The 18,368-nt window shown below is 44.7% G+C and overlaps 1 protein-coding gene across 5 annotated transcripts in view; it reads left to right on the forward strand.

Moving 5' to 3' along the window:
• The first annotated feature begins 2,626 nt into the window (after positions 1 to 2,626).
• The window catches only part of SEMA4D (semaphorin 4D), a 90,542-nt gene continuing 74,800 nt past the window's right edge, over positions 2,627 to 18,368 (forward strand). Inside the window, exon 1 of one of the 5 annotated variants that reach the window (XM_030236789.2) lies at positions 2,627 to 2,717. The gene's annotated coding sequence lies outside the window, so the exon portion shown is untranslated. Of the gene's footprint in view, positions 2,718 to 2,764; positions 2,871 to 3,025; positions 3,161 to 6,853; positions 7,005 to 18,368 lie in introns of those variants that run through there. The other 4 variants (XM_030236787.2, XM_030236796.2, XM_030236788.2 and 1 more) reach the window with 4 other exon arrangements.

Raw genomic sequence — 18,368 nt, forward strand, 5'->3', positions numbered from 1 at the left:
TGCCTAGACTTAAAATACCAGTGTGTATATTCAACCTCAACACATTGTCTGAAGTGTGTTAGGACTCAGGCAGTCTTTACATAATGTTACTTTGCAGAAAGCATTATGTGTCCTTTTTAAGATTAGACTTTATTATGCTTATAGTAGAGGTTTTTAAAACCATGTTTCCTCCATGTCCTTGGAATGCCCATTATGGAATTGATGTGGACATGTATTAATAATTGTGCATTGTATGATCTCATTGCCACAGCATGCAGTATTTGGAAGATTATTATCTCTTTTAGGAAAACAAAATCAGTTATAATTACCATGAGGACCAGTATCTTTAGCCCTACACCACTGGCTCACATACAACCCAGATTAATATTACAGACCTCTGGAAAACCTCTCAATTTTGTGTCAGAGGCCATTTTTTTTTTAGTCTTGTGAAAGAAATTACTTATAATTGTAACCAAAAGGAATTCTCAATGATGCAACTCATGGTACCAGCTCTAAGTTCCCAACATTGTTATTACCAGTGTTTTTTTTTTCTCATCAAATTCCATTTGGTAATATATATTAAAAAGAAGGTTCTAAATGTGATTGGGAATCTGCCATTTGACAAGGTACAAATATCAATTCCTTGTTTTACCTCCAGCCTTCAAATCTGTAAAACTCTCCAGATTTTGCTGAGAATAGAGATTGAAAGCTAATTTATACACATTAACAATACAATTCTTAAAAGGTAATGATATATAACCTGGAGTTAGAAATAATGGAAATTTTGTCTTGGTGCTAGCCTTTTCTCCAGTTCCCTTGTGCCACTCCTGGGTTTTGGAAATTTGTGCAGACTGAAGGCTTCAAGAGGAAACCTGACAAAACCCCTGTGATTTTCCTACTCAGAGCTAAGAACTGCCCATGCCTAGATTTTGTAAAATGAGAGATTTAAAAAGCATCTTTGTTTCTTCCCTTGGAATATCATTTCATATCTGTATCCCTCAGGACATGCTTAAAGTCTTGTCTACACTAGGTTTTGCTAGCATATTAATACCAGCACTCAGTCCCAGTGGAGATGCAGGTTAGTCTTCTGATGGTATAAATTACAGCAATTTTCCCAACACAATATGATAATGATTTTTTATCACGCTACTGTATTTTCAGCAAGGATTTTCTAGCATGGGTTCATTTGACCCTTTCATTTATGCCCCTGTAAGACTCATCAGAAGTGGTTCTCCCCCTTCCTTGCAGACCATGGCTTCTCAGGCCCTCCTGCTCCCCGCTGCTGCTGTCCCCCAGAGCTGGGTATGACTACTTTTTTCTCCATGCTCCATATCCAATGCTTTGACAGCATTATGGCCCTATTTGATGTCAATGGTGTGATGAACACTGGTTATCCAATATAAAGCTGGACTAAATTACATCACCATTTTGAAAATGTAGTGCAGGAAAATTCATTTCCCACTGTTTACCACACAACAGACTGTTGTCTACGCTAGTACCCTCCTTCAGATGCTACCACTTTGTAGACCCTGAAATGTCAAGGTTGCTTGCATGTAACTTCCTTAATCTGAAGTTATTATCATGTCTCCATGCTTTAAGAGGCTTGATCTCCTCAATGATTTCTTCTCAAGATTATTTCTTACCTACAGCTAATGTGAATTATTATATATTGACTAGCATGTTATTGTAAAAATACAGTATTGTGTAACGCTGGAATTTAAAGGTCAGCCAGTAAAGCAAGTGCTAATATCTGACAAACTAAATATTTTGTTCAGTCTTGCTTCAATGACTACTGCTAACCAAGCTATGGCAATCTCATGATACTGGTATCACCACTTCCACAGCAATAAAAAAACCCAAACCAAACCCCAGTCTCAAACCAAACAGCCATGTGCTGGTCCATGTCATTCATCTGAACAGTCACACCAGGCGTGCACGAACATGATGGTAATCAATAACTCATCAGTGACTCAGCAGAAGATTGCAGGTGAGATCTGTGCATTTACTGACCTATTTTCTGTCCTCCTTTTATATACCGCCAAGCAGTCACCTAAGCGAACCTATGCTTTTAAGGTGCAATAATCCCAGTAACACTTGCTTTCGATGCGAGTTCTTTCATTCCCGTGGTGCCGAGAGGCTGGATCCCAGGGGCGGTTTTCCCCGTGGTCTGCGGCGAGCGGATCCATCCTGCCAGCGACGAAAAGGCGGAGGAGGAGCAGTGGAATGCGACAAGTGGCACTAGGTGCGAGGAGCTGAGGCGGCTCTTACTCGGCCCGGCTGAACTGCGGGACACCGCACCTGCTTTCGGCAGAGGCGCCTCGGTGCCTTGCCAAGGCACTCAGCCCCAGGTGGCGCGGGAGGAGCCGCTCCGCCGGCGCCGTGACCGGGCTAATGTCACCCGGCGCCGTTGTCGCTCCGGCCGCGCCGCGGGGCCGCTGCCGTTAACGGGGCTGCGCCGGCCGCGGGGGAGGGACGAGCAGCACCAAAGAGAGGACGGCTCAGGCCGCTGCCAGACCCTCGGGAGCGAGGGCCGGGCCCGCCCCCAGGACCACTCGGCCGCCATACTGCGGGGCAACCCAAACTTGTTACACACGGGCACCAACTCCTCCTCCTCCTGCCCCTCCCTCCGCCGCCGCCCTGCCCCCGCCGGCGAGGGAGGAGGGGGCTGCGCCGGCCCAGCCCCAGCCGCGGGGAGTGCGCCGAGGGCCGTGCGAGGGGAGCGCCGCAGCCCCCCGCAGGTAGGAGCGCCCGGCGGGGCGGGCTGTGTGCCGGCCGGGGAGGAGGAGACGGCGGCGAGGGGCGGGCGGAGGGAGCAGGAGGCGGTGGCGGCGAGGGAGCGGTCGGCACTGGGGCAGCGACCGTCCGTGCCCGCCGCGCCTTCTCCCGTCGAGGTGGGTGCGGGGCTGGGGGACCCGGGCCTGGGGGCGGGCGGCGCTGCCGCACCTACGGAACGCAGTCCCTGCTGCCGCCTCACAGGGCCCGGGCCGCCGCTGGGTTCGGGCGGGGGGCGAGGGCGCTGGCAGCCCCCGCATGCGACGCGGCCGGACCGAGAGGGAGAGGAGGAGCCTCCAGCTGCAGCAAATGAGCGAGGGCTGCCAGGTTTATAAATCTGCTTTTCCTCCCTCCACCCCCGAGCCCCGCTGATTCCGGCGGCTGCGACCGCCGGCTGCGGCTCCGCCAGGTGCGTGCCCAGGGTGGCAGTCGGGCCCCTGCCGCCCGTGCTTGCCGCACCTGCCGCGGAGACGGGGGCCCGGGGCGCGCCCGAGGGTGGTGAGAACGGATGCGAGGCGTTTTCGCCTGGCTGGGAAGCGGTCGGTTTCCAAGGGCCAGCAGCTCAGGTTGCCATGAGTCCGGGCGCTTCGGGGAGGCCGCTCTCTGCTGGGAGCCGCCGTCCCTCATTGAGCGAAGAGCAGTATGCGGTACTGGGTGCTTGCTGTCGGGTAACCGGCTGCATGTGTTCTGAAGAGCTTTTATGTGCTGCTTTATTTTTTAGCTGTTAGGAGAGTTGAAATCAGGTCTCCACAGAGGTGTTGAGTTTGCAGGATACTGGTGAAGAGAGAGTTTTCTGTCTCCGTTTGCCCCTCAGCGAATTCTGAGGGGATGTCTTCACGGCTTCCCGGAGGTGTGGGTTGTTTAATGGCATTTTCCGCGTATACAAAACTACGCATCATGGGCGTTTAAGGGAGAGGGATTGAGTGGATGATTGCAGCCGTGGTAACTTCATTGTTGCAGCTCCTTTCTATTACGTGACTGCCTTTAGCAGGGAGGGGAACAGGAGCTGGATCCTGCCCTGGTGTAGGAGGCAACCTGATGGATCTGTAGGTTGCAGGGATTTTTCAAGTGTGTTTTTTGGTTTAATGCTGAAACATTTTCCTGTCTTCCTTCATGTCTTTATTGTCATGTACCTCTTATGGGGAGTTACTTCGGCTGAAAAATGTGAAACATCACCTTTAAGTTTATGGCACCCAGCTATTTCTATTAGCTCTGGAAATCAGTGTAGTAATAAAGCCTTTTTTTTTTAAGAAAATTAGAATTCTCACAGTAATTAGCACACGTCTGTTGAGTGCTTTGTGCCCATCGGGCTCAGAAATAGCGACTGATCTCATACTCCCTTTTGGATACCTGTATGGAGGTTTTGTTAGAGAACTGTTTAATGACTTCTTTTATTAGAAAGAGTGCGAGCTCAGGCAGTTACGCAAGTGCGCCTAAAGGAAGCTGTGCTGGCTGCATGGATGGCGAATGTGGAGGCCGAGCCGGAGTGGGAGTATCGTTTACAAACTGAGTTAGAAAGGGGCATTGTAAGGGAGAACCGAGTGGCTCGTGTTGGGTGAAACACAGTACGTACCATGTTCCCTTCTGTGCAGGGAAGAGCGTTTGTACAGTGCTGCCTGGGACGAGCAGGCTATGTATGGATGGCCACTCATTCTTTCCGGTAACAGAGATTGAAGTATAGGTGACTTTTTCCACTGGAAGCAAACGGGTGGCATGGGAATATGTTACTGCGTTTATATTCTTAAAGAGAAAAAAAAAAAGGGCTTTGTAAATGAGGAGCTGGATTGACAGATGAAGTCTGTCTTCACTGTTGTCTCTTGGCTTGTAGAGGAAGTATTTCACCATCTCTCCCCCCTCCTCTGAAGCTATTACTTTTTATACCTTTTTCGATGGTCCAGGATTGCTACAGAGTCTACTGATAAAAGCTGCTTGCATTCATACCTACCAAAATAGGTCTATAGCTGATTTTTAAATTTCTCTCATGTGTTTTCTTTTTTTAAGAAACAAAAGCCATTGTAGCTAGTGGGGAGGGCGGTAGCTACTTCCAAAACAAATTAAGTGTTTGATGTGAGCGGTTCTATTTCAAAACTGAATTCGTAGGTTTTTCTGGACACTGTTAATTTCAGGTGTGCTCACAGACTTAATTTAATATGCTGTGTTGCCACCTCTTTGCTGGTACTATGATTCAGTCTCCTCTCCTCCTGCCATCCCAGTCCCTGCATAAAAAGCTATTACATTGAGCACTTGATAACCTTTTCTTGTTAACCTTGCATGGATACAACACTACCCTGCCAAAATGTGTGGATTTATACCACTAAGAGGTCCTGCAAAAAGAAGTGATGTTCTGGATTCCCTGGCACATCCCATATTGGCCTGCCTCCTGAGCAGCTGAGCCTCAGAGTTCCCTGCTTTATGCAGCCTTTTTCTGGGGAGGAGCTGGAGAACTTGAGAGAATCTGTCATCTGCTGAAGGCCACTTGGGTGGAGTTAAAAGCTACACTATACTTGCTCTGCAGTGCTCTCCTGTCCTCTCTCCCAGCTGTTTTAGAGGGTGTGTGCCAAATGAATATTTTCATTTTAAAATACATTTTATTAGCTGTTTTCTTGCAGTGAAGCAAGTGGGAGGTCTCTTTCGGTCATGTCAAAATCAACTATTGCTCTGGGCTGCTAGCATTAGATGTAATACTTGCATATGTCACCTAGTTTGCAAAAGGTGTTGGATATGTCAATAGGTGGTTGTGCCATAATCTGAATTTTAAGGATGACTTTTCTAAGTGGGACTCTAAATCATCAGAAATAAAATCTTGGAGTGTTTCTATCATAGTTATGTTATCTTGGAACTTCGCCGACTGTTCTGTTTTAGTTTTGGTTTTCTCCAGGAAAAAGGGAATCTCAGGCTAGTTGTTGCAATAGGGATTTTGTAGATAACAAGAATATAAAGTATTTCCCCTGAATGTTGAGAGGTGAAGTTACTTATCCCAGGTTTTGCTGTGCAGACGTACAAAGTAATTGCCAAAGTTGACTAACATGTCTTGTAAGCCTCCAGTGCTCCCAAGTGTTGGATCTTGTTGAATTCATATTCTGTGATTTAAATGAGTTGGAAAGTAGCTTCTGAAGGTATATGACCATGAAAACATTATTCATGAATGGGCGGTGATCTCCTATGAGTTTTACTAAACTAAAAATCAAGTACTTGTAGACATGACTGAGACAATTTTTCACAGTGTGTTAAATTCTGGGTAGCATGTGAGAATATGGTTGGAAATGTAAAGATTATAACAAAAACAAGTAAAGCAGATAGGAAACTTGAATTGTGGTAATATTAAACAGCTTGAATGGGGGAATGTTCTCTGTTGTGCCCTATACTCAGTTGCTGTATGGCATGTTAATTAACTGAAGAAAGGTATGCTCATTTGGGAACCTGGGAAGTGCTTTTGGCTTTTTGTTTGGTTGCTTTTTCTCTGAAGTTTTCTGCCTCCTTTTTTCTAACTAGTAATTTCTCTGATGATAAAGCAGTGTTTTATAAGGTCTTCTTCATCTGGCTTTGCATAGTAGTCCTGTGCCTAAATGTCTAGGTAGATAGGTAAAAGAAGTGTATTGAAAAGAATTAGGAAAGTCCCACTTAACTTTACTTATGTCTTGAGCTTGGGAAGTTGGAGTGGCTGAAGAGCTGCTTTTCAGTGGAGCACACAACTGGTTGAGTACCAGAAGGAGCTTTGGAATGCCAAAAGGCACTGCCAAAGCTTCCATTTGCAGTTAACTTGCCTGTGTGTTGATACAGCTGTACAGGCTAGATGTGGAAGCTGTTTTAATTGTTTTCCTTCTGATACGAAGGTTTTGTCCTTGTTTCTTGGATAGACTGATGAAAGGAACCAAGAATTACTTTTTCTGTTCCCATAGCTCTTCAGCTACAAAGAGAAAAAGTATAACCTCCTATTTCAGACTAATGTGTACTGTCATCCTGGATTGGGAAGTTACAGATCTTGCTGTCCAGAATGGGATTAATGAGGTCTTACATTTAATTTTATTCTGCCCAAATAGCTTTTATATTCTTTTATCTGCCTGTAAAGTTCCAGGAATGGAAAGGTCTGTTTAGCTTCTGGATGTGCTGCTGTAGCCTGCCTTCACCATGAGGGAGGATATTGCCTGCAGTAAGAAGTGTGTTGAGCTCATCTTCTAGCCAAGGGTGTCCAAGAGCTGCTCTATTTCCTCCCGCTCCCTGTAACACCGAGCTGGGGTCCAACGAGCTTCTGGGTATGTCTGTCTTTCTGAAAACAAAATTAATAAATATACCAGAACTTACTTTTACTAGGTGTAATGCTTTCTCTTTTTATTATGGGATGGAGGAGGTGAAGAAGACTTGTGTTGAATGAAGGGTCATGAGTGTTTTTTTCAGTACTGTAGCTCTGAGACTTTTGACACATCAGTCTTTTAAAGCACCAAACAGCAGCCTTTACTTCAAGAGTATGGTGTTCTGTACTGAGGGAGCCAGTTCCCATGGCCTGGGGAACAAAACAGATGACAAAATAATTAAGAACTGTAAACAGATGAAAATAATAATAAAAATTGGTAAATGTAAGCAGACAAGGAACTCAGGAACCTTTATAAAGACTGTACCCATAGTTAATTGAAGATAATGTATGAAGTTTAGAACCAAGTTTGTTGGTACAAGAAATAGTGGACACATTTTTTATTTTTCTCTGTTCTTCCTTTCTTTTTGTCTCTGTTCATGTACAGCAGTGAACTCATAATCCACTAGGCATTTTCTGCATTGATCCTCTTAAAAAATTAGTATTAGCCTATATATGAAGCAGGCTAAAGAGGATTGAGCACTGCTGCAAAATTAGTACCTGTTGGCCGCATTGGAAGGACAGACAGGTTCCCTGTTTCTTGTATGGAGCCTGGTTTTGTGTTCCTCTGCAGGGTTGTGCAGGCTGAGCAGATGTGTAGGTGATAAAGCACTGGTATGGAAGTGCCTTGGAAATATATGGAATTAGCAGACTGGGAAATTGTGATGTCGTTAGTGCATCTGATTAGTTAGCTGGGAGAGGAAAAGAATATGCAAACCAGAGGAGGGCTTATGGAGATGGCCAGTTCTACTTGGAAAGCAGGGAGGAGAGGAAAAACTTTTACAGACTTGGTTAGCTCTTTGCTGGTGTGCAGCAGAGAGACCAAAGGTTGTCTGGAACCTAAAGCAGGTCTGACAGAACTGCAGCAAGGCAAGACAGTGGGGAGGCTGGAGTTCCCTGTGCCTGAGTAAAACCTCCAGGTCCATACAGATTTGCATACATTGCAAATGGCAGAGCCAAGTAGTAGGGGAAAGAATGCATGAAACGTGATTATAGTTCTTGCTTTGTTGAAGAGTAGTTTTCACAGCCAGCCTTTAACAGTATTTCTGGGTTTTTTCCCTTCTCCCAATATAAAGCAGGCATTCTTCTTGCCCCAAATAATTGATTTATAAGGATATGCTCAGTTGTGCTTTTTTTTTTTATAAACAAATGATACTGTATGAACTTTGTCATTGAATACACAAAGAGATGAATAGAAATGTGGAGGCTTTTTGTTTTTATAGAATGTTTTTGTTCTTATTTCCACTGAAAGAGATAATGAGTTACGATTGTGTGTTACTGGAAAAACAATGCAGGATTGGGGAAGAGACTTAGAGATGTGGAAGCTCTTGGATTTTTATGTGAATTTTCTCTGTGTAAATTTTATATGTTTTGGGGAGAATAGAGCAATATAGACTTTTTAAAAAACAAAGTGCACATTGAATTGATGTCTTAAATCAGGTCATTGAAGTTGTGCTTGACATTGGTTAGGCTTGTTGTAATTAAACTCATAATTCTGGAATACTTTAGAAGTAACTGTTGTTTGTTTTGCTGTGCATGATACAGACTGGTCAAAGTTTGTATGAGGACAAAGTTAATTCCATAATTTATCTCCATAAAATGCATTCATTACTTTACTTTTCTAGTTTGCAGATCATTTCTTGTGACAGTAGGAAAGACTAAACTGGCCATACCGTGTGTTTGGGACTGTTGTATTCCCATGGATAACACTGGTTTGTTTGCTAGAATTAGAGTAACTTGTAAGAATGTATGTCAGTACAGTATTTTACATATACTCTTCTCTGTGCTTTCACCTCATCTAGTAATGCTTGAATTTATTCAGAGAATATTTATTAAGTCACATTTAAGAAACAAAATCCCAGTTGTTAATGCAAGCAGAACATTTGTTCAGTAAAATCAGATGAGACTCCTTTTGTTTGTCTGAGGATGTAAGGAAGACAGTTTGTGGAAGGGGGATCATTGGTCCAGCTGATACAATGACAGGCTTTGGGACAATCAATATTCTCTCAACCTAATCTTATAAAATATTTATTGCCCTTCTTTCTGAGCCCCATCTTGGATGTTCTCAGTAGACTGTAATTCATGCCAGACGTTGCACTGTGAGCCACGAGATATTGCTGTCTAAATATATACTTAGTTTGAGTATGGTAAGAACTGTCTGCAAAGCATTTAAGAAGAGAAGAGTGGTCTGCTCACAGAAGTTGATAATCAGGCCCTCATCTTGCTAGCAGGTTTGTGTGGGTGGCATGTAGCTGAGGTCAGGCATATGCCTGCAGAGGTTTCCCTCTAATATTGGGACCTGCACAAATATACTCTCCTGACCTCTCGAAAAAACAACGGCAAAAATCCAAACCAAACAAAATCCCCCCAAGATAGCAAAATGATCCAAACCAGCCAAAAACATGCACATGCACACAACCCCCCAAAACCAAAACCCTCCAGTAGCAAGCTTTAGTTGTCTGCAGACTTTAGGAGTCTGCTGGACCAATGCTGTGCTCAAAGCTTTTTTTTTTCCCCTCCCATATAGCTGTTGTTTCTTTTCAGTAAAAGTGCCTGAAATGGCTGGAGGCAAGAAATTCAGGCATTCCTTTTTCCACTCAGCAATTGCATATAATTACTAAGGATTTGCTGTAGGTGCATATATATGCGCACACAGATCCCCATCTCTGTATGGCTGTAGATGTACCCCACCTAAAGTGTCCATTTGTCAGAAAATTATTCATTGATCAGATCTGTAGGTGTAAAGAAAATAAGTGCCTTTGGAATTAATATCCCCACCAAGGAAGCAAAGCTGCAAAAAACCCTGCAAAGCCATTAAAATGTGTCTGTATTTTGCACAGTGGTAGGAATTAATTTTTTCTTTCCTTTAAAATCTAATCTTATTTAGATGAGAGAGTGACTGCCTTTTTCTTCATTAAATTATTGGGATTGCTAAAAATCTAAATGTTTGGGTGCCTGGCCCTCTGGAAATAAATTTACTGCTCAGTTAAATCTTACTTAGGTTTTATTCAGCATCAGTGAAATTGATAAACTGCCTTGAAAGGTCACCCTGATTGTCTTCTAGGTAAGTGAGACGTAGAATATAGTTTCATTTCTCTTGTACTGGAATTAGTTGTGAAGGATTATGTGGTGAATACGTGAGACTTTTCCATAGGCTTAGGAGCTTTTATCTCTACAATTTCCTTTCTCTGAAAAAATTAAAAAATAAAAGAACCAACCCATAGGTATACATTCATGGTATATTAGCTGTTTAATGTATTTGAGCAGCTATTTTTAATGAGGGTGAATACTACAGAAATAGTTTTATTCTTGAAATATGTAGATAAATTTGTTTTAAATGTGTGTTGAATCTTATCTTTTATGTGTCTAAGGGATTTATTACTCCAATGTCAGGGGTATGTGACACAAATCTACTTCATACAAACATGTGACTGTATAAATGTGTATGTTGGCTCATGTGTATATCAAGATGTTGATAAAAACACATTCTTAGATGGTTGAATTTTCCTCTTTGGAATGAATTTAAAATAATATTATAATATTATAAAAAGGCATCTGTTTTGCAGTTGCCTTGAAATGGTCCTGTGTGCATAAATTGATTGTGCATCAAATGGTACGTGCTGATATCCAGGAATTCCACTGAGATTTTTAAAAACTTTTTTTTCCCTCTTTAGCACTGACAACCATCAGAGGTAAAAGTAACCATTATTCAGAAGCTGTCTTCTGTTCTCTAATTCAATTGTTGGCTTTTATGAGAGTTCAGTTCCTGTTGCTGCATGTCTGCCTCTGTTTTTCTTCATAGCTCTGCTTTCCATCTTCTGGAATAGGATGGAGATTTATTATATGTCAATTGCTTTGGAAAAAAGAATTTCTCAGCAGATTATGAAATGATGCTCTTCATCAGGTGGAGCATCTGATGGCCTGTGCAACATCTGGTTTCTGATTAGTGTTTGCTGAGGGGGGGGTATACTTTGAAGATGAATTTGCTGTAGTGTGAGGGAGAGATGGTGCTGAAGTGGGTTTGGGAGCAGTTCCTGGGAGAATGGGCGGGTGCAGCAGAAAGGCAGTTGAGCGGGAGTAGTTACTGTTTGTCTGTGGAAGGTGAATGGAGCCAGCTGTGCATGGAATCTCTATGCAATAAATGGCCTCTGAGAGTCAAAGGTGCTAATGTGGCCCTGTCATTACAAGGGGCCTGACAGTGAAGGGAGCTTTGAGGTTCCCACAGAGAGATGTTGGCCTGCATATTTCCATGGCAACAGCCATCCCATACGCATTTATAACCTTTGATACAGAAAGGAGTGGGAGATGTTTTTAAAGTTACAAATGTATAGCTTTAACTAGATCTTTCATTTTAACAATATCCCTTATTTACATTCCTTGGAGTGTTTAGATTTTTATAAGAAACAGAGCTATCCTTTTGCACTTTGGTAGACTTTGAGATGACATTTGAGGGCATAAGTGGTGTTCTGGAGATGAATATCTGATTGTAGCTGCACCAACATTACTCCACCAGCTTAGCTGCTGTTTATTTACATTAGTGTATTTTGTACCAAAATTGTACTCAAAGTTTATTATGCAAGGAGTCTGGTACTCTGATAAGCGTTTGTGAGAATTTGGGAAAAAATTTTGAATAAGTTAGAGACAAAACTTCTAAATTGTTTTAGATGACGTGATCTATTTTTTTTACCTTTTACATAAGCAGGAAAGGTGAAATTAGCTCACATCCTCACCACATGGCTTAGAAAGTCACAAGACTTCTAGTTGCAAAATCTTTTAAAATTTATTAACTAATAAAACACTACTAATAAAGCTATTTATACTTTTAACTTAATCTTTACATATTTTGTCATAGACTCATGCTACAGTGTAAGCTTTCTGAACTAATCATGTTATAACACACAAACCTACAATATTGTATACCCTACAACTCTAAACTTTCCTCTACTTAGTTTAATGTGCTTCTACTTTAAACTATAAATCCAGATTCTCACTTCTAACACCTAAATTTAGAAGTCTCTTCCAAAGTCTCAGATCAAATCCAATGTTTAATTCTAAGCTCTGTCTTACAAGCCCAAAGTTCTGAGAATTAACTACATTTCAGATTCCAACATTTGAGGAAAAGAGCTGCTTAATTCTCTGTTGAAAGAGACTTATTTTCAAAGAGGAGGAACATGAGATAGCCTAAACTGTAGTTTCTTAAGCAGTATAGTGGCTGATGCGCAAAAAACCTTACACTGGAGGGGAGAGCTGACTGTTCCTGCAGAAGCTTGGGCTTGCTCTTGGCTTGCAATATATGAGGAAGGGCATATGTATGCTTGCTGCATCTTCAGATCTCTTCCTCCTTTACCCACCTCTGTGTTCTTGACAGCGTTTTTCTTCATGCAGTGGTGGCCAGGTATTTGGATGGTAAAAGGAGTGTTCTCTGTCCAGTTTAGCTAATCTCACTTGTAATTCTCAGGTGCACCATGTTGTACTTCCTAGGAATTTTTATTACCAAAAAGCACCAGAATTTTGCCACCCATCATTTTTCTTTGATCATCCTCATGAAGAAATAGTAAATTACTTTGGTTTTCACATTTATGCTAGAAGAAGCTGATCAATAATACCAGAATTAATGTGGTGGGACCTTTGCAGAGGGATGAAATAAAACTGTTTCTTCCCTGTCTTTACTTTGGACAGCTAGGCTGTCCTTTTCCTTTGGACTAATCAGTACTGACTCTAGGTGAAGCCACTGCTATCTTGGTGAGGGAAAATGACAGATATTTTGCCGTGACTGCATGCAGAGTCTCTCCAGCATTTTGTCATCATTTCTTTCTGAAGGAAGAGGTGTATACAGATGCTACTAAGCTTAGTGGTTGGTGATTGATAGTTTAAATGGACAGAGTTGCCTAGGTTTGCCATAACAGGGAGTTTTAGTGCTACAGATGTATTGTTCCATCTGAATTGCTAAGACTTAGCAGACTGCGGTTACTATGAGCCTCAAGTACTGCTTCTGCCTTGACCCTGAAGCAAAGCACCCTTCATGCTGCTCTTGTACAAATCCGTAATGTTCCTTGAGAGAGTTTTTGGTACTGAATGACCCAGTTGGTTACTGTGGAAAGTTCATAGTGACTGTGCAAACAGGACTGGAAAGTTCATGATGCTGAGATATTTAGAAGAATAGTCTCCATTATAAAAGAGATAAGAAAAAGCAAACTTGGAGGAAAAATTAGATGGTATTGCAAACTCCTTGTTTTTCATGTAGGCTGCAAAGGATATTGATACTTGTCCTGGTTTAGGACAAATTAGGGGAAATCTCCGAAAGGGAGTCCCCTAAAACAAACCTCCAACCACCCCTCCCCCAATACCGGGTTCGGGAAGGAATTCCTCGGAGGAGCAAAGTGGAAAATAAAACCTATTTAATAACAAGTAACAAAGGAACACTCCCCAACACAAGAAAAGAAAAAGAAACCAGGCAGTGTCGTGGAGGGCGCTGATCTTCTTCTCGCAGACTCCGGGGGGTCCTGGACGTCCCAGGTCAGGTCCGGAGCCGGTACGGTATCTTCAGGGGAGGGTAAGAAAGAGGGAAAGGAAAAAAAAAAAAAGAGCGCAAAAGAAAGCAAGCCAGCCAAGCTAAGCAGCAGCAGCAAGCAAAAGCAAAAGCAGCCAGCAAGCTAAGCAGCAGCAGCAGCCAGCCAAAAGCAAAAGCCGAGGTGCCCGGTCACCCTCACCCTCCCCCGCCCCGCCGCAGCAAGACGGCCGGGGGGGGGGGGGGGGGGGGAAGAAAGGCCAGACACAACACACGATATTGGGATAAAGGCTGTCACCCCACGACACTCCACCCCTTATCCCATATCGTGAACATACAATGAAAACTTTCATTTCACTTACTCACACCTTTAACACTTACGCATTCCTCTCATCTTACTTGCTCACACCTTTGACACTTACAGTTTCCTTCTGTCTCACATTCAACAAACAATGACATTCATATCGAGTCTCATCCCACAATCAGGTCTCCCTGAGGTACACACCGTGTTGTTCCATCTTTCTGCATTATCCACCATGTATAACCTGGTCCTTGAGCAAAGATAATCCCACGGATGGGTTTGTCTGTACTCGAGGCAGGGTTGATCCATACTGTCTTTCCCAACAAACCTCTGACATGGGCCACTGGGGCTTTATCTCCATCTACTATATTAAGGGGCTCAGACTGCGCAGGACCCGCTCGGTTGGTGGAACCTCTAGTGTTAACTAACCAGGTAGCCTTTGCCAAATGCTGCTCCCAGTTTTTTAAAGACCCCCCACCCAATGCTTTTAAGGTGGTTTTTAACAATCCATTGTACCTTTCCACTTTCCCTGCAGCTGGTGCATGATAGGGGATATGGTACACCCACTCGATGCCATGTTCCCTAGCCCAAGTATTAATAAGATTGTTTTTAAAATGAGTTCCATTATCCGACTCAATTCTCTCGGGAGTACCGTGCCTCCAAAGGACCTGCTTTTCAAGGCCCAAGATAGTGTTACGGGCTGTAGCATGGGACACAGGGTAGGTTTCCAACCATCCCGTGGTGGCTTCTACCATGGTTAGTACATAGCGCTTGCCTTGGCGGGTTTGAGGCAGTGTGATGTAATCAATCTGCCAGGCCTCCCCGTACTTGTACTTAGACCACCGCCCCCCATACCAGAGGGGCTTCATCCGCTTGGCCTGCTTAATGGCAGCGCACGTCTCACAGTCACGGATAACCTGAGAGATACTGTCCATGGTTAGATCCACCCCTCGGTCTCGTGCCCACTTATAGGTGGCATCTCTACCCTGGTGACCTGAGGCATCATGGGCCCATCGTGCTAAGAATAACTCTCCCTTATGCTCCCAGTCAAGGTCTATCTTCAACTCCCCTATCTTTGCAGCCTGATGTACTGCTGGTTGTTTTGCTGCTCTTCATTAGCCCTACTCCTGGGGACATGGGCGTCTACATGGCGAACCTCACAGGTAACTTCTCTAACCGAGTAGCGATATCTTTCCACTCTTCCGCAGCCCAAATTGGTTTTCCTCGGCGCTGCCAGTTCGCCTCTTTCCATCTCTTCAGCCATCCCCATAGAGCGTTGGCTACCATCCAAGAATCGGTATACAAATAGAGCCTTGGCCACCTCTCTCTCTCTGCAATACCTAGGGCCAGTTGAATAGCTTTGATTTCGGCGAATTGACTAGATTCGCCCTCTCCTTCAGTAGCCTCTGCGACCCGTCGAGTGGGACTCCATACAGCTGCCTTCCACCTCCGTTTTCATCCCTATGACGCGACAAGAACCATCGGTGAATAGAGCGTAACGTGTTTCTTCTGCTGGCAACTGATTGTATGGCGGGGCTTCCTCAACCCGGGTCACTGGCTCTTGCTCCTCATCTGCGACACTAAAGCTTTCACCTTCGGGCCAATTTGTAATTATTCCAGGATCCCAGGGCGATTTAACTTCCCAATTCGAGCGCGCTGCGTAATGAGGGCAATCCACTTACTCCAAGTAGCATTGGTGGCATGGTGGGTAGAGGGAACCTTTCCTCTGAACATCCATCCCAGCACCGGTAGTCGGGGTGGCCAGAAGGAGTTGTGCCTCTGTACCAACCACCTCCGAAGCGGCTTGGACTCCTTCATAGGCAGCCAAGATTTCCTTTTCTGTCGGAGTATAGTTATCTTCAGACCCCCTGTAGCTCCGACTCCAAAATCCCAATGGTCGGCCTCGGGTCTCGCCAGGCAGCTTTTGCCAAAGGCTCCAGGACAGGCCATGGCTCCCGGCTGCAGAGTAGAGTACGTTCTTCACATCTGGTCCCGTCCTGACTGGGCCAAGGGCTACAGCATGAGCGATCTCCTGCTTGATCTGGACGAAGGCTTGCTGTTGCTCAGGGCCCCAATGGAAGTCGTTCTTCTTCCGGTAACCAGATAAAGGGGTCTCACAATCTGACTATACTCAGGGATGTGCATCCTCCAGAAACCTATAGCGCCTAAGAAAGCTTGCGTTTCCTTCTTATCAGTTGGTGGGGACATAGCAGTGATTTTGTTAATAACATCCGTAGGAATCTGACGCCGTCCGTCTTGCCACTTCACCCCCAAGAACTGGATTTCTCGGGCAGGTCCCTTGACTTTGCTCTTCTTAATGGCAAATCCGGCTTTCAGGAGAATGTGAATGATCTTCTCTCCTTTCTTGAACACTTCTATTGCCGTGTTCCCCCAAACAATGATATCATCAATATATTGTAAATGTTCTGGAGCCTCACCCTCTTCTAGTGCAGCCTGGATCAGTCCATGACAGATGGTAGGACTGTGCTTCCACCCCTGGGGCAATCGGTTCCAGGTGTACTGCACTCCTCTCCATGTAAAAGCAAACTGAGGCCTGCATTCTACTGCCAGAGGAATGGAGAAAAAACGTCGTTAGCAATATCGATGGTCGCGTACCACTTTGCTGCCTTGGACTCCAGCTCGTACTGCAGTTCCAGTATGTCCGGTACAGCCGCACTCAGTGGTGGAGTCACTTCATTCAAGGCACGATAGTCCACAGTCAATCTCCATTCTCCATCAGATTTTCGCACAGGCCAGATAGGGCTGTTAAGGGTGAGTGGGTTTTACTGACCACCCCTTGGCTCTCCAGCTCTCGGATCATTTTGTGGATAGGAATCACGGCATCCTCGATTCGTCCGGTACTGCCTGCGGTGCACTGTTGAGGTGGCAATTGGCACTCGTTGCTCCTCTACCTCAAGAGTCCTACGGCAGATGGGTTCTCTGATAGTCCAGACAAGGTATTCAATTGTTTAATACCCTCCATCTCCACTGCAGCTATTCCAAAAGCCCACCTGAATCCCTTAGGATCTTTGTAATAGCCATCCGGAGGAAGTCTATGCCCAAAATGCACGGAGCCTCTGGACCAGTCACAATCGGATGTTCCTGCCACTCCTTCCCAGTCAAGCTCACCTCAGCTTCTAACAAAGTCAACTGTTGTGATCCCCCGTCACTCCAGCAATGGAAACAGGTTCTGTCCCCACATGTTCCGATGGCATCAAGGTACACTGTGATCCAGTGTCAACCAACGCTTCATAATCTTGTGGCTCTGATGTGCCAGGCCATCTGATCCACACCTTCCAAAAGACCCGATTTTCCCGTGCCTCTTCCTGGCTAGAGGCAGGGCCCCTCTAAGCCAGATTGTCCTTCTTTCCTTGGGCGTATGCCTTAGAAGTTCCTTCAAGGGGATCGGACATGTCATTGTCATCATCATACTTAACATCTCGGCTACGAGCAACCGGAGCTGCTCTCTTTTTGCTGATACTTCCTCTTTCCTTCAAATCACGCACCCGTTGTGCCAAAGCAGCGGTGGGTTTTCTGTCCCATCTCCTCATGTCTTCTCCAGACTCGCGCAGAAAGGCCCATAACTCAGCCCGTGGGGCGTACCTTCTCTGCCCATCAAAGGAGCGCCAACGTTGGATACCAGGGCTTCTAATTTGTACAGCCGAGATTTGAATAAGGTCCTCCTTAATCTCTTCCCGGAGTTTCTTATGATTCTCCTCTATTTTGTCCTCTAGTTTCTGCAGTCGAGTTTCCACTGCTGCAATTCTGGCATGAGTTGGGCCGTGCACAGAATCTGCATACGCTCGAAGCTTCTTTGACATATCGAGCACAGTCCTCATATGTATCATCCCGCTTCATTATTGCTAGGGCAGAAGCGTATTCAGGTGGCCCAAGTCGCACAAGTTTCCTCCTCCACATTACAGGTGTGCATGGTACCAGGTCCCGGATCCCTAGTTGTTATATCATCTGAGAAATGAGCTCTGCCACCGCCATCTCTCTCAGGCGTTGGATTCCCTGTTTCTATGGGTCTTCCAACGTGTCTGCTGTATATAGAGATCATCTGCACATAAGTATCTTTGGGCTACACTATCCAGGACCCGTTCCCAGAGGCTGTGAGGGCTTAGCCCTGCTCATCATCATAACCTTGATCGATGACAGGCGATCATGTGACAGGGATCCCAAATGCCCTCGCTTCAGTACCATCCAACATCGTAAACCTCCCCTGCAGCATCCCAGAGGCGGACTAATCCAACTAATTAGAGATTCGTCAGGTTGCCGTCTGTAATCCTTTCTTAAGCCTCTGGGTCCCTTCAGAGAAAACGGAGTCAGTATTGGCTCCAGAACCTGTGCCCCTTGATGTGGCCTCTGATTTTGGTGAGGGTCCTTCTCCCGGCATCATCATCATCATCATCCTCCACCTTTCGATCGGTCTTGCTTTTACCACTTCCCACCTCTTGTAT

This window comes from Serinus canaria, chromosome Z, assembly GCF_022539315.1.
Source record: "Serinus canaria isolate serCan28SL12 chromosome Z, serCan2020, whole genome shotgun sequence".
Taxonomy (NCBI): domain Eukaryota; kingdom Metazoa; phylum Chordata; class Aves; order Passeriformes; family Fringillidae; genus Serinus; species Serinus canaria.